Consider the following 12,713-nt stretch of genomic DNA (forward strand, 5'->3'; position numbering starts at 1 on the left):
GAAAAAAATAAGGTTAGGATAAAGAGATTCTGATTTCTCTAGTATGTTTGTTCCCACATTTTTGCACTTTCTTTCCTCAATATACAGTTGAACCTGTTATATATGGTATTAATTAACTAAACTGTTTTAAGGTAACTGCAAGACAGAGTTTGCTCATTCTTCGTGGCATTTCCACTGGTAAAAAAAGTACATAACATGGGTGAAGAACACATTTGAATCCCTCATAAATATTTATTAAGAGGAAGCTGAAATTGAGAACCTGAGAATTTAGGGGGAAAAGACCAGAGCAGTGGCTGGATGTTCCTGAAAATCATTTCCCTTTTTTCATTTCTCTCTTACCCTTTGTTAGTGTGAGTTTAGAATAGGTATAGTTTCCCCATGAAAAAATTGCATGTTGGCAAGCATCATCAACAAACATAAAAAGAAAATGTAGTTGAATGTTCTTTAACTGTTAATACATGTTGGGTTGGAGAATTTGATACAATTCTCTAACTGCTAATACATGTTGGTTGGAGACTGCCTCTTGTCTTCACTACCCCATTGCGGCAATTAAGAAACAAGATGGGCTCTATCGCTGGTAGTGGAAAGTATTCTAAATAACACTTAGTCTTTGAGAATCTTAGTTTGGCATTTTGGGGAGCATAGGAGAGAGCAATAGAGGGCTGGCATAGTACCTTAAAATGAAGCTAAATGAATTATATGTTGAAAAGATTTATAAGAAAGAGAGCAGGAAATTATATTTAAACAATGGGAAAAGTGAATTGTTACAAAAAGCTGGTACTTGGATACATCTGCCCAAGCCAAATCTAATATTTGAAGATATTTACCTAATTAAAAAATATATAAGCTGACCTGATAAAGCATGTGTATGATATCAAGTTTTAAAGTACATCAGGTAGTCCTCCAGATATTAATTTACTCTTTCGTTGTGTGTTAGATAAGTCCTTAAACCGAGTTATGGAAAGCTATGCTTGAGTAAATAAGCTTTTACAACTGTTTCACACACAACTGAGCTTTCATCCTTTGTTTTCATGAATTGTTCAGAGGTTTGAAATGTGACAATTTTATCTACCTTGGAAAAATTTTCTTTTATGGAAACGTTAGAACAGCATTAAATTAAATATTTTTACTCTTGAAATATAACCTCTATCAATAGTGCTAGTGAGCTTTGGGCTTTGGGGACACAGTGGCATTTTCTCTGTGTTTCTCTACATGAGAAATACAAAGGGCGTCGTTGTTTGAAATGATTTCCAAAAGACAGGGTGGTGTGGAGTGGTTCTTTCCATCCAGCCTACCAAAGACCTTTTCATTGGCTAAAACTGTGTTGTGGCTTTGTTTTTCTGTTTTTGCACAAAGCACTCAAATTATTTTGGAATAAAGAAGGAAGGACAATGAGAATTTGCGCTGTATCGGTTAGTAGGGAGAGTCCTTGGCTAACGGTGTGCATTTTTATCTCTAGAAATGCACCAGAAACAGCTATGGAGATGGTTTGTGTCTTATGGAAATTCAGTGTGCAAGGGTGCTTCAGATTTGAATTATAGAAATATAAGAGGAGAATATAAAGTGTCTCAAATAAATGGAATTTTAGGCTTTAAAAAAATAAATGGCTGACATCTTCTTTCTATGTGCCACCCAGTTGGCCATGGCCTGTGTACATAAGATTTCCTTTGGTGTCTGTATCCAAAGGAAAATATGAAGGCATAGAAAAGAATGTGTAGCTTCAGTATTTTCAGTATGATGCTCTGGGCCATCAAGCAGAGATGAATCTGGGAGACCTTTTCATTGCAATGGGACTAACTGCACAACAGTGGAGAATGGGAGAAGCCAGTAAGGATTCTTTAGCAGATTTATGGTTATAAACAATGGGTCAGTCAGAGCTTAAGAAGGAAATAAAAGTTCAGGGAGAAGTCAGGGGCTGATATGATGGTTTTATTTTCACCACTACTTTATTTCCACCACTATATGTTGGCTCCGAGTCAACATATAATAGTGCATTACATTAACAGGCATCATGGGGCAAGTTGATTATTGTGTAGCCAGCTAAAGAAATTCATTTTTGTTTTATTTAATTGTTCAGTTCAATATTTAGTTAATATTGAATTAGAATAATTTAATTTGCTTAAGAGAATTAATGAAACAGATCTAGATCTCTCTGTGTTATTGTTTTTCACAAGGGGAAAAATTATACTCTTCCCTGACTGTGTCTGATGGAGGTATTTGCAAGGGTTTCCACCCTTTGTTTGTATCATGATTGGTTGATTTCTCCTGAAATATAAAATTTTCTACTTACCCAACTTACTGTTTATTCATAGGGTGAGTTTCAAAAAAAGGAAAAAAGGAAAGAAAAAGCAAACAATAGAACTAAGTACTAGATCTTTTAGGTGATTCCTCCAGATTTCCCCATTTGTAACTCCAGTACTCAGTGATCCAGAATTTGAATCTGGTGATTATGATTATAGACAGATTTAAAAAGTACAGTAAGTGAGAAGTGGACACTGGATGCCCCATCACCTCATTTGTATTTACTCCTTGGGACAGTTGTGGAAGTGATCTCAGAGTAGAATCCTGAAAGGGTTTCAGTTCATGGCTAGTTACTAACTGAAATCCTTTTCTGGGCAAAACTTAGGTCATGATTCTGAGCTTAGGTAGATAAAGAGCAGCTACTTTTCTTTCTCTTGTGGGGTACCAGCCATCATAAAAACAGAACATTAAAATATTAATGCTTAAAAATACCTTAGAGATGATCTAATCCAATTCTCCTCTCTTCCTTCTCTCCGATCCATGTTACAGGTATAACCCTGAGAGGCTGTACAGTTTATTAGTGGCAAAGTAGGGCAAGAATTCTACCTCCTGATTGTAGTCAATTTATATAAATACCAAACCACTATTCAGTGTTGGCTGGATATGTGAAAGCAAAATAAAAAAGAGTTGATGCCTAAATGCTATTATCTTTTACAAAAACTCTTTACAGAGTTTAGAGTTTACCAAATTATTAAGTTTAATAGCTGGCGCTGCAAGCAAATTCTAAAAGTAAGTTTGTCCTCTTATTAATGTTCAATATCAAACCAGGAGCATCTCATTTGCTCATTTGCAAGTGTACATAGAATTTCAGGGATGCTCTAGATATTTAAGCATTGTTCTGTGCTTCTGTAATATTGTCTTGTACTGGGACATTTTAAAGTAGTGGGACATTCTCATTCCATACCTCATGTCCATCTAAAAGAGTATTTTAACACTTATATATTTTTAAAAGTAATGCCGTCAAAGACAGGTAATGAATGCATGCTAGTACAAATTCTCTTTGAAAAAAAGAAATGTAATCTATTTAGGTCAAATATTGTGAACATGATGTTAAGGCAGCATTTGCCATCAAGTTATCAGTGTAGGGTTACCAGTGGATATTATTTAAGTATCCTAGGGCGGCTCTATTTCTTGATAGCAGGTGTTAGAAGAAAGGAAATTTTAAAAATATTTATGGTCCTAAACTATGTTTGTCAAATGCAGTAGGCAAGTAGGTTCTAGAGTTGACTCAAGCAAAAGGGTTTTCATTAACATGGGCCTAGGGGGATGAACAAAAATGTAAACAAAGCTTGTCTTGGTTTTGACCTAGAGCCGTGCTGTGAATACACCTCTGACTATCCACCTTGAGTTAATGGCACTAAAGGTAAACAACATGTCTCCTCGTTAAAGCCAATTTATGTAAGGCAACTGTGGTCCCTGCAAACCAGGTTATTTAGGAGGTGTTGGAAATCACAGAGATTAAATGTCGGTTTCCTAAAGAGTTATGTTAATACCATAAGGATGATGTCAATTTACACCCTAAAATCATACTTACACCCTGACAGAGGGGCCTTGTTGACTCTCTCTGTGACGTCATGTCCTTGGTGTGGGTTGTCTTCTCAGTCAGTGCAGAAAGACTAGTGTGGCTTCTCACTCTGTATTAATTAAAGTGTGCACTTACATGCTTATTACATACTTGCTGCATCCTTATCCCACAAAAATGTCATCTTTGTCTGTCCCCTGACTCCTGGTCATGATGTCAGTGGCTGCACCTTCTGCACTATGATAATTACTTAAGTGTCATGCAGGCTGCTTCAGTGGCTCTGGCAGTGACCCCCCTCTTTGGCAAAGTTGTATAGTGTATATAGTTTACCTTTTATGCTGTTAGTTATGCATCTAGCACACTCTGAAGTGGGATGTGCGCTTAGGCTGTCTAGGAAGAAATTCCCGAGTAGGAAGGTCAAAAGCTAAGCAGTGGTTTTTGAAACTATTTCTTGGACCACTTGTACCAAAAATCATATGGTCCGGTATATAGGAAATACAGTTTCCTTGGCCCCAGACTTACTGAATCAGAATGTCTGGAGATGGGACCAAAATTATTTATTCTTAACATGCTCTTCACATAAATCTGGGGGTGCAGGCTGAAGTTTTAAGAACTACCGAGTCAGGGTAATTAAGCCTAGGTTGGCATAGGCAGAAACGGCAGCTGGTAAACATATTTTTCTACTATGATGAGATTAGCATCTCTTCATGGGGGGTTGGTATTGGCTATTTGTGTTTCTTTGAAAAGTTTACTTCCTTCACCCCCATCAGTGTTACTGATGCATTTACTATGGATTTGTAAATACTCGTCTTATATAAGGGAAATCAACTTCTGTCAAACACGTCGAAACTATTTTTTGCTTTTTTTCTCTTTTGAGTTTGTTTTGATTTTTCTTTCTTTTTTTTTTTGCATTTGAAAATGATTATGTTTTTATTTGGAATAGACTGTTATAAATAGTCCTACTGTCTATTAGCTTCCTGTTGCTGTGGTAATAAATTATCACAAACTTAGTGACTAAAAACAACAAAAATTCATTATCTTACTAGTATAAATGATGTATTTTCTTTAATTACAGTTTCTAACATTTATTTTCTTACATACAGGAATACATTTGGGGTTCCTGGGTGGCTCAGTCAGTTAAGCGTCTGCCTTAGGCTCAGGTCATGATCTCAGGGTCCTGGGATCAAGCCCCGCGTTGAGCCCCACTCCGGGCTCAGTGGGTAGGTCTGCTTGTCCCTCTCCCTCTGCCCCTCCCTCCACTTGTGCTCTCTCTGTCCCTAACTCAAACAAATCAATAAATAAAATCTTAAAAAAAAAGAAATACAATTGATTTTGGCCTTTTGATTTTTATATCCAGCAATTTTGCTAAACTAAATTTCTCTCCCTTCCTTCCTTCCTTTCTTCCTTCCTTCACATATAGTTGACACACAACGTTACATTAGTTTCAAATATAATACAGTGATTCAACAATCCTATATGTTGTGTTGTGCTCACCGCAAGTGTGGCTACCATCTGTCACCATACAATGCTATTACAATACCATTGACTATATTTCCTATGCTGTACATTTCATCCCCATGATTTATTCATTCCGTAACTGGAAGCCTGTACCTCCCACTCCCCTAAAACAGAATTTTCCATCCATGTTCATGTATGAAATTAACATATACTTTTCCTTTCTTACAGTGATCTTGTCGAACTTGTCAAAAGGTTATGCTAGCCTTATAAAATGAGTTGAGGATTGTGAGGTCTTATTCTCTTATGTAGAAGAGTTGTATAAGATTGAAATTATTTCTTTCTTGAGTGTTTGGCTCTTGAAAGTTTGGGTAAATTGTACTTTTTACTCTGAATTTGTCCACTTCATCTAAATCTGCAACAAGTTATTTATAATCTCTTATTTCATTAATGTCTCTGGAATCTACAATCAGGTCCTATTTTAAAGAACTCTTGATATTTTTTATTTGTACATTCTCTTTTTGTTTTGATCAGCCTCACTAGGTATATAAATTTTACTAGATTTCTATTTGTTTGATAGTATATACCTGATGATTTTCATATCTGAAGTCTTTTTAGGTATTTTTCTGCTTTCCCTTGTTTCTACTGGTTTTTACTCATTAAATCTAGTTGGGATTGGTCTCTGAGTTACGTTGAACGTGCTGTTGTGTTCTCTCTCTCTCTTTGTGCCTCTCCATCCTGCCTCATACCCAAAGATCTCTATGGGGGAGGAAGCTTAGTGACAAAAAATAAAGGTGGTATCTTTAAGGAATCTGCCTTTCAGCTAAAATTCCCCTACTGAACACTGATGTGGAAGTGGTTCCTCGAAGAATGGTTTCTGATAATTCTATAGCTTGCTTACATCACTAGATCTTGAAAGAATGTGTTATTATCACATTTGTTAGCTTTTGTCGTGTAGAATTTAATTATATTTATGTAGTTTATCTCTAATTATAGCTTCTAGTTTGTCATGCTCATAGAATTATCTATTTAGAGTTAAGGTAAATGTGTGATGCTAGTGTAGCAGATTGAAAGGGATAAAGATGTAGATCTGGTTCAAATTCCAGAAATTTCACTAACTTGGTTTGTTTCTATGAATGAGTTAATTTATCTCTGTAAATTGCAATTACCTCATCTATTTCCTTCTCCGGCAGATTTTGGGAGTTAAATTAGATACATTTATATAGAGAAACTAACACATAGTCCATCCACTCTCTTTGACTAGTATTCTTTCTTCATCATTTCTAGAGTGTGTATGTCTGTAACAGACTTGCCATTTATTAAAGCCTATGGCATTAGGTATAGATATGCTATTTTTTCAGGGCTCCTGGGTCGCTTGGTCATTAAGCATCTGCCTTCAGCTCAGGTCATGGTCCCAGGGCCCTGGGATCGAGCCCTACATTGGGCTCTCTGCTTGGAGGGAAGCCTGTTTCTCCCTCTCCCACTCCCCCTGCTTGTGTTCCATCTCTTGCTGTGTCTCTCTCTGTCGCATAAATAAATAAAATCTTAGAAAAAAAGATATGCTATTTTTTCCATATACTATTTAATTTGTAGTGACAGTCAATAAATATGGTTTTCCTTATTGCTTGCTCCTCTAGTTTATAACACATTAATTTCTGACAGTTTTATACCTGTGTTTGAAATTTTATTCTATTTAATTGGTTTTTAATCTTCATTTTGGTTTTAATGATTTTTAAAATACATTATATATCTTTTTTTAAAAAGTTTATTTTTATTTATTTATTTTTTAGATTTTATTTATTTATTTGACAGAGAAAGCACGTGAAAGAGCACAAGCAGGGGGAAGGGACAGAGGCAGAGGGAGAAGCAGACTCCCCGCTGAGCAGGGAGTCTGTTGTGGGGCTCAACCCCAGAACCCAGGGATCATGACCTGAGCAGAAAGCAGCTGCTTAATGGACTGAGCCACCCAGGTGCCCCAAAATACATTATATATCTTTTTAAAAATTTGGTTCATTAGGGGTGCCTGGGTGGCTGGCAAGCTTTAAATTCAAGCTTTCTAGCCTCAGATTATTTTCATCTTTATATTGAAAGTAGATTAGTTTTCTTGGTGATTGGTGTTCAATAATCATGTTTATAGAAGATGATTTATGAAGTAAAATATTAATTTATTAATTTGCCATGAGGAGATTTTTCCATTGTGGGATAATTATAAAGTTTATATTCTCTCTCTAAATGCCCTCCACTTACCCTAGCAATCAAGGTACTAGCTCAAAAATTGTTTATTGGTCATGAATGGAAAGCAAAGATGAATAGTTATTTTGACATGCCTTTCGTCTAAGCTGAAGGGGTATCTAGTAAGATATTCTTTTACCAGGAGAGGAAATACCTTTATTTATTCTCCCAGGGAACAACATATGGAAAGGCCTGAACTTCTACAAAGATTTGATTTAATTTATCAGGTGATATATTTTAGAAAAATTGAGTAGTGAATGGATTGCATTTATTTATGTATCCAACATATAATTATTGAGTTTCTGCTTGTTGATTTATCAATCTCACAGAGTTCTGGGAACACTTTTTCAACTGCCACCATGACCTTTGTCATATGAAGAAAGCCACATTTTCATCCCAAGTTTTTTTGGACTCTATTTTCCAAATATTTTCCACTTGAAAAATGTTTAGTTGTATTTGAAAATAAGCTACTTTTTAGTTTACCTTGAATTCCAACTACATCCTAGTAAGATCTAAATTTTTATATATCTAATCTTTCTCCAAAGCATATTTAAGACAATTGGTCAAAATGTATTTTACAATCTAACAAAATTAAATTATATTGTCCCTCATTTTAAAGAGGAATCATCAGGCCAAAGAGTAATTTAGAAGGAGAAGTCCTATTGGGAATGGTGGAATTTGACAAGCAATATAGTGTAATCTGGGGACTCAGTTCTTATATAGACTCAATGCAAGGATGGATTTTAGAAAAGTTGGGTAGTGAATGGATTGCATTTACATATGTATTCAACAAATAACTATTGAGTTGCTGTTTGTTGCTGTGCTGACCTCTGTGTAGCACACATAATTTCAAAGTTTATTATTTAATCACTTCCATATCCAAAGAATGGCAATGCAATTTTTGGTGTACCTTTTTAAATAAGCCAGGTAAAGAACATGTCTTAGAAACTGAGTGAAATAACATGATGTTATTGGAAATAAGCTTTTAAAACGTTGGGCTGCCTATACAAAAAATGATGACTTTAATGGACTCATGACCCTTTTTTCTAGCAGTAAACAAACATCTAAACCAATTATCTATCAAGGTCACTCCTAAGTTTATAACAGTAAAGCTAAGTCATCTCTTAGAGGAGAATGATTACATGTCTAAACACTTTAGAGGGACAGGCATCTAATTAACATGAATCATATAATATCATAAAGGTACAAATTAATGACAAGGGGGACTTGAAGACTTTCCTATTTTACACCACCGGGTTTTGTTATCCAGTTTATCAATATGTTAACTTACAATCCATTCTTATTTACAGTGGAATGTTGAGGAAAGGCCTGTGAAATCCTCCTTTCTGAGATGGTTTAACTCTGTGGTGTGTGCACCTACACTGACTTCCAACATTTTCCCCAAGAGGGCTGAGCTTCAGTTGCCCATGGGGGTAACTGGCCTCTATTGGCTATTTTCCCTTCTCTATTTCATTTCTCATTTACTTAGCAGTGTTCCTTTACATCCATCCCCTACCCCCTCAGGTTGCCCACAAATCCTGTTTCTCAGGGTCTAATTCTGGGTAAACCCAACCTCAGATGTGGTCAAAACAAATCGAGAAGCCCAGGTCAGTAATTTGTCAAGTAGAAAACTGACATATATTTTGAAAAAGATATCTATTAATTTGAACACAGCTAAGTATTTTCCACTGAAAAATCTGACAAATTACATTCTGGGCTGAACCAGATATGACTTTTTTTTTTAAAGATTTTATTTTTATTTATTTGAGAGAGAGAGTGAGAGAGAAAGCACAAGAGGGGGTAGGGTCAGAGGGAGAAGCAGACTCCCCGCTGAGCAAGGAGCCCGACGCGGGACTCGATCCCGGGACTCCGGGATCATGACCTGAGCCGAAGGCAGTTGCTTAACCAACTGAGCCACCCAGGCGCCCCCAGATGTGACATTTTTTTTTAAACATTTATTTATTTGAGAGAGAGCATGTGGGCGTGTGTGCATGAGTAGGGGGAGGGGCAGAGGGAGAGAAGCCAACTCCCCACTCACTGAGTGCAGAGCCCAACAGGGGGGTTGAATCTCATGACCCTCAGATTGTGACCTCAGCTGAAATCAAGAGTTAGATGCTTAACTGACTAAGTCACCCAAGCACCCTCAGATGTGACCTTTGACAAGAATTAGAGTCTGACATTTTGAGCAGTTGTGGGAAAGTTCTTGAGGCAAGGGCTCTTCCCCTAGGTTTTATTTTATTTATTTATTTTTATCTTATTTTAATTCCAGTATAACTAACATACAGTGTTATATTAGTTTCAGGCATGCAATATAGTGATTTAACAATTTGAATTGAATTGAATTGAATCAGAACAGCTAAAATAAAAAAACATAAGAAACAAGTATTGGCAAGGATGTGGAGAAAAAGAATACATGATGATCATCATGAGAAGGGTCTCTTAATCTCTTCACCTATTTCACTCATCCCCCATCCTCCCCTCTGGCAACCAGCAGTTTGTTCTTTATATTTGAGTCTGTTTTCTTGTTTGTCTCTTTTTTCTTTGTTTGTTTTGTTTCTTAAATTCCACGTATGAGTGAAATCATATGGCATTTGTCTTTCTCTGATTGACTTATTACACTTAGCATTATACCCTTTAGGTCCACCCATGTTGTTGCAAATGGCAAGATTTCATTCTTTCTTATGGCTGAATAATATTCCTATATATATATCACATCTTTTTTATCCATTCGTCTATCAATAGACACTTGGGCTGTTTTCATAGTTTGGTTATTGTAAATAATGCTGCAGTAAACATAGAGGTGCATATATCTTTTCAAATTAGTGTTTTTGTACTCTTTGGGTAAATACCCAGCAGTGGAATTACTGGATTATATAGTAATTCTATTTTTAATTTTTTGAAGAACCTCCATACTGTATTCTAGAGTGGCTGCACCAATTTGCATTCCCACCAACAGTGCACAGGGTTTCCTTTTTCTCCACATCCTTGCCAATACTTGTTGTTTCTTATGTTTTTTTAATTTTAGCTGTTCTGATAGATGTGAGGTGATATCTCATTGAGGTTTTGATTTGCATTTCCCTGATGATAAGTGATGTTGAGCATCTTTTCATGGTCTGTTGGCCATCTGTATGTATCCTTTGGAGAAATGTCTGTTCATGTCTTCTGCCCATTGTTAAATTGTGTTATTTGTGGGTTTTTTGGTGTTGAGTAGTATAAATTCTTTATATACTTTGGATACTAACCCTTGATCAGATATGTATTTTGCAAATATCTTCTCGCATTCAGTAGGTTGTATTTGATTGTTTTCTTTGCTGTGCAGAAGCTTTTTATTTTGATGTAGTCCCAATAGTTTATTTTTGCTTTGGTTTTCCTTGCCTCAGGAGACATATCCAGAAAAATGTTGCTATGGCCAATGTCAGAGAAATTACTGCCTGTCTTCTCTTCTGGGATTTTTAATGTTTTTAGGTCTCACATTTAGGTCTTTAATCCATTTTGAATTTATTTTTGTGTATGATGTAAGAAAGTGGTCCAGTCTCATTCTTTTGTGTGTAGCTGTCCAGTTTTTCTTCCAACATTTATATTGAAAAGACTGTCTTTTTCCCACTTTCTTGCCTCCCTTGTCAAAGTTTAACTGACCATATAATTGTGGGTTTATTTCTGGGCTCTCTGTTCCCCTGATCTATATGTTTGTTTTTGTGCCAGTACCATACTGTTTGATTACTCAAGCTTTGTAGTATATCTTGAAATCTGGGATTGTGATACCTCTGGCTTTGTTTTTCTTTCTCAAGATTGCTTTGGCTATTTGGGGTCTTTTGTGATTCCATAAAAATTTTAGGATTATTTGTTCCAGTTCTGTGAAAAATACTGTTGGTATTTTGATAGGGATTACATTAAATCTATAGATTTCTTTGGTTTTATATAAGGAGGGATTACTAATACATAGGCACAGACGGGGATATACCAAGTTTCTCATAATTAAGTTTTGTTTGTAAAATTAGGAAAAGGGTCAGCTAAAGTTTGTCTTATTTGAACTCAGTCACTAAGTACATACCCAGAAATTGGCTCATTTTCAAACTTTTGGACCAATTTAATATGCTACACTTGTGTTTATTATGCTTGAGTTTTTTTAAGATACTTCATAATGAAATTTGAATTTAATCTAATGGAAATCCATTAAAATTCTTAAAATAGAGGATTGGCTTAATCTAATTTACGTTTTAGAAGGCTACATAGGCTCATCTGTAGAAAATTGTTTGAAGAAGGCCAGTATGGAAGTAGAGAGACTACTTAAGAGACAGTTCTAGTAGGATGATGGCAGATGGAGATGGAAGCTATTGGATGGCCTGAGCTATATTTTGGTTATAGAATCAGTCAAAGTCATTAGCATTTATTAATGGATCAAATGAAGACAGGGGATATGAGGGAAGGGATGAAATCAAGGAGGAGTACTTAGTTTCTGTCTTGAGCAATGGATTGGTGGAGTCATATTTATTAGGGGGTTTTGGGGGTACAAGTGTTTAATTTTAAACATTTAATTTAAATCTTTGATGAGGTCTCATAGAGACAGTGTAGAGTGTTAAGAGCAGAGGGCATCTTTAGGGGGAACATCACCATTTAATAATTGGGCAGATGGGAAAGAAACAAAATAAGAGAAAGAGTGGCCAATGAAATGTAAGCTGTATTTTGAAAAGATGGAATAAAAGCCAAGAAAGAAAAGTGTTACAGGGAAGAGAGAATAGTTACTTTTTTCAGATTCTTCCCAGAAGTTAAGAAAGATGAGGGCAGAAACATGGATCTTGTGTTTGGCAATCTATAAGTCTTAGACAAACTTGACAAGGGCCATTCTGGCAGATTGATGGGATGGGTTGAAGTTTGATAGGACATGGGAAAGTAAAGAAGGCACATGTATATGAGTCTTAAGAAGTTTGATGAAACAAACAAAAAATGAAGCAGTAGCTCCAGGGAGGGGTGCTGATGAAACAGAGGGAGGGGGAGAGAGAGAGAGAGAGAGAGAGAGAGAGAGAGAGAGATGGTTTCAAAAAAGGACTATTAGGGAAAGAATAAAGTCCTTGAGCACAAATAGGGGATTGTCTTTTTATATAAATAGGACACTAACTCCATTGTAATAAGATGGAGGGAGAGAGTACAAGTACAGGTGGATGTTTAAGTCTGATGAACTATAAGATTAGGTCATCAACTAAGA

The sequence above is a fragment of the Eumetopias jubatus genome, unplaced genomic scaffold, assembly GCF_037043125.1.
Source record: "Eumetopias jubatus isolate StellerSeaLion01/CBP00866 unplaced genomic scaffold, mEumJub1_p1.0 scaffold_16, whole genome shotgun sequence".
In the NCBI taxonomy this organism is placed as follows: Eukaryota; Metazoa; Chordata; class Mammalia; order Carnivora; family Otariidae; genus Eumetopias; species Eumetopias jubatus.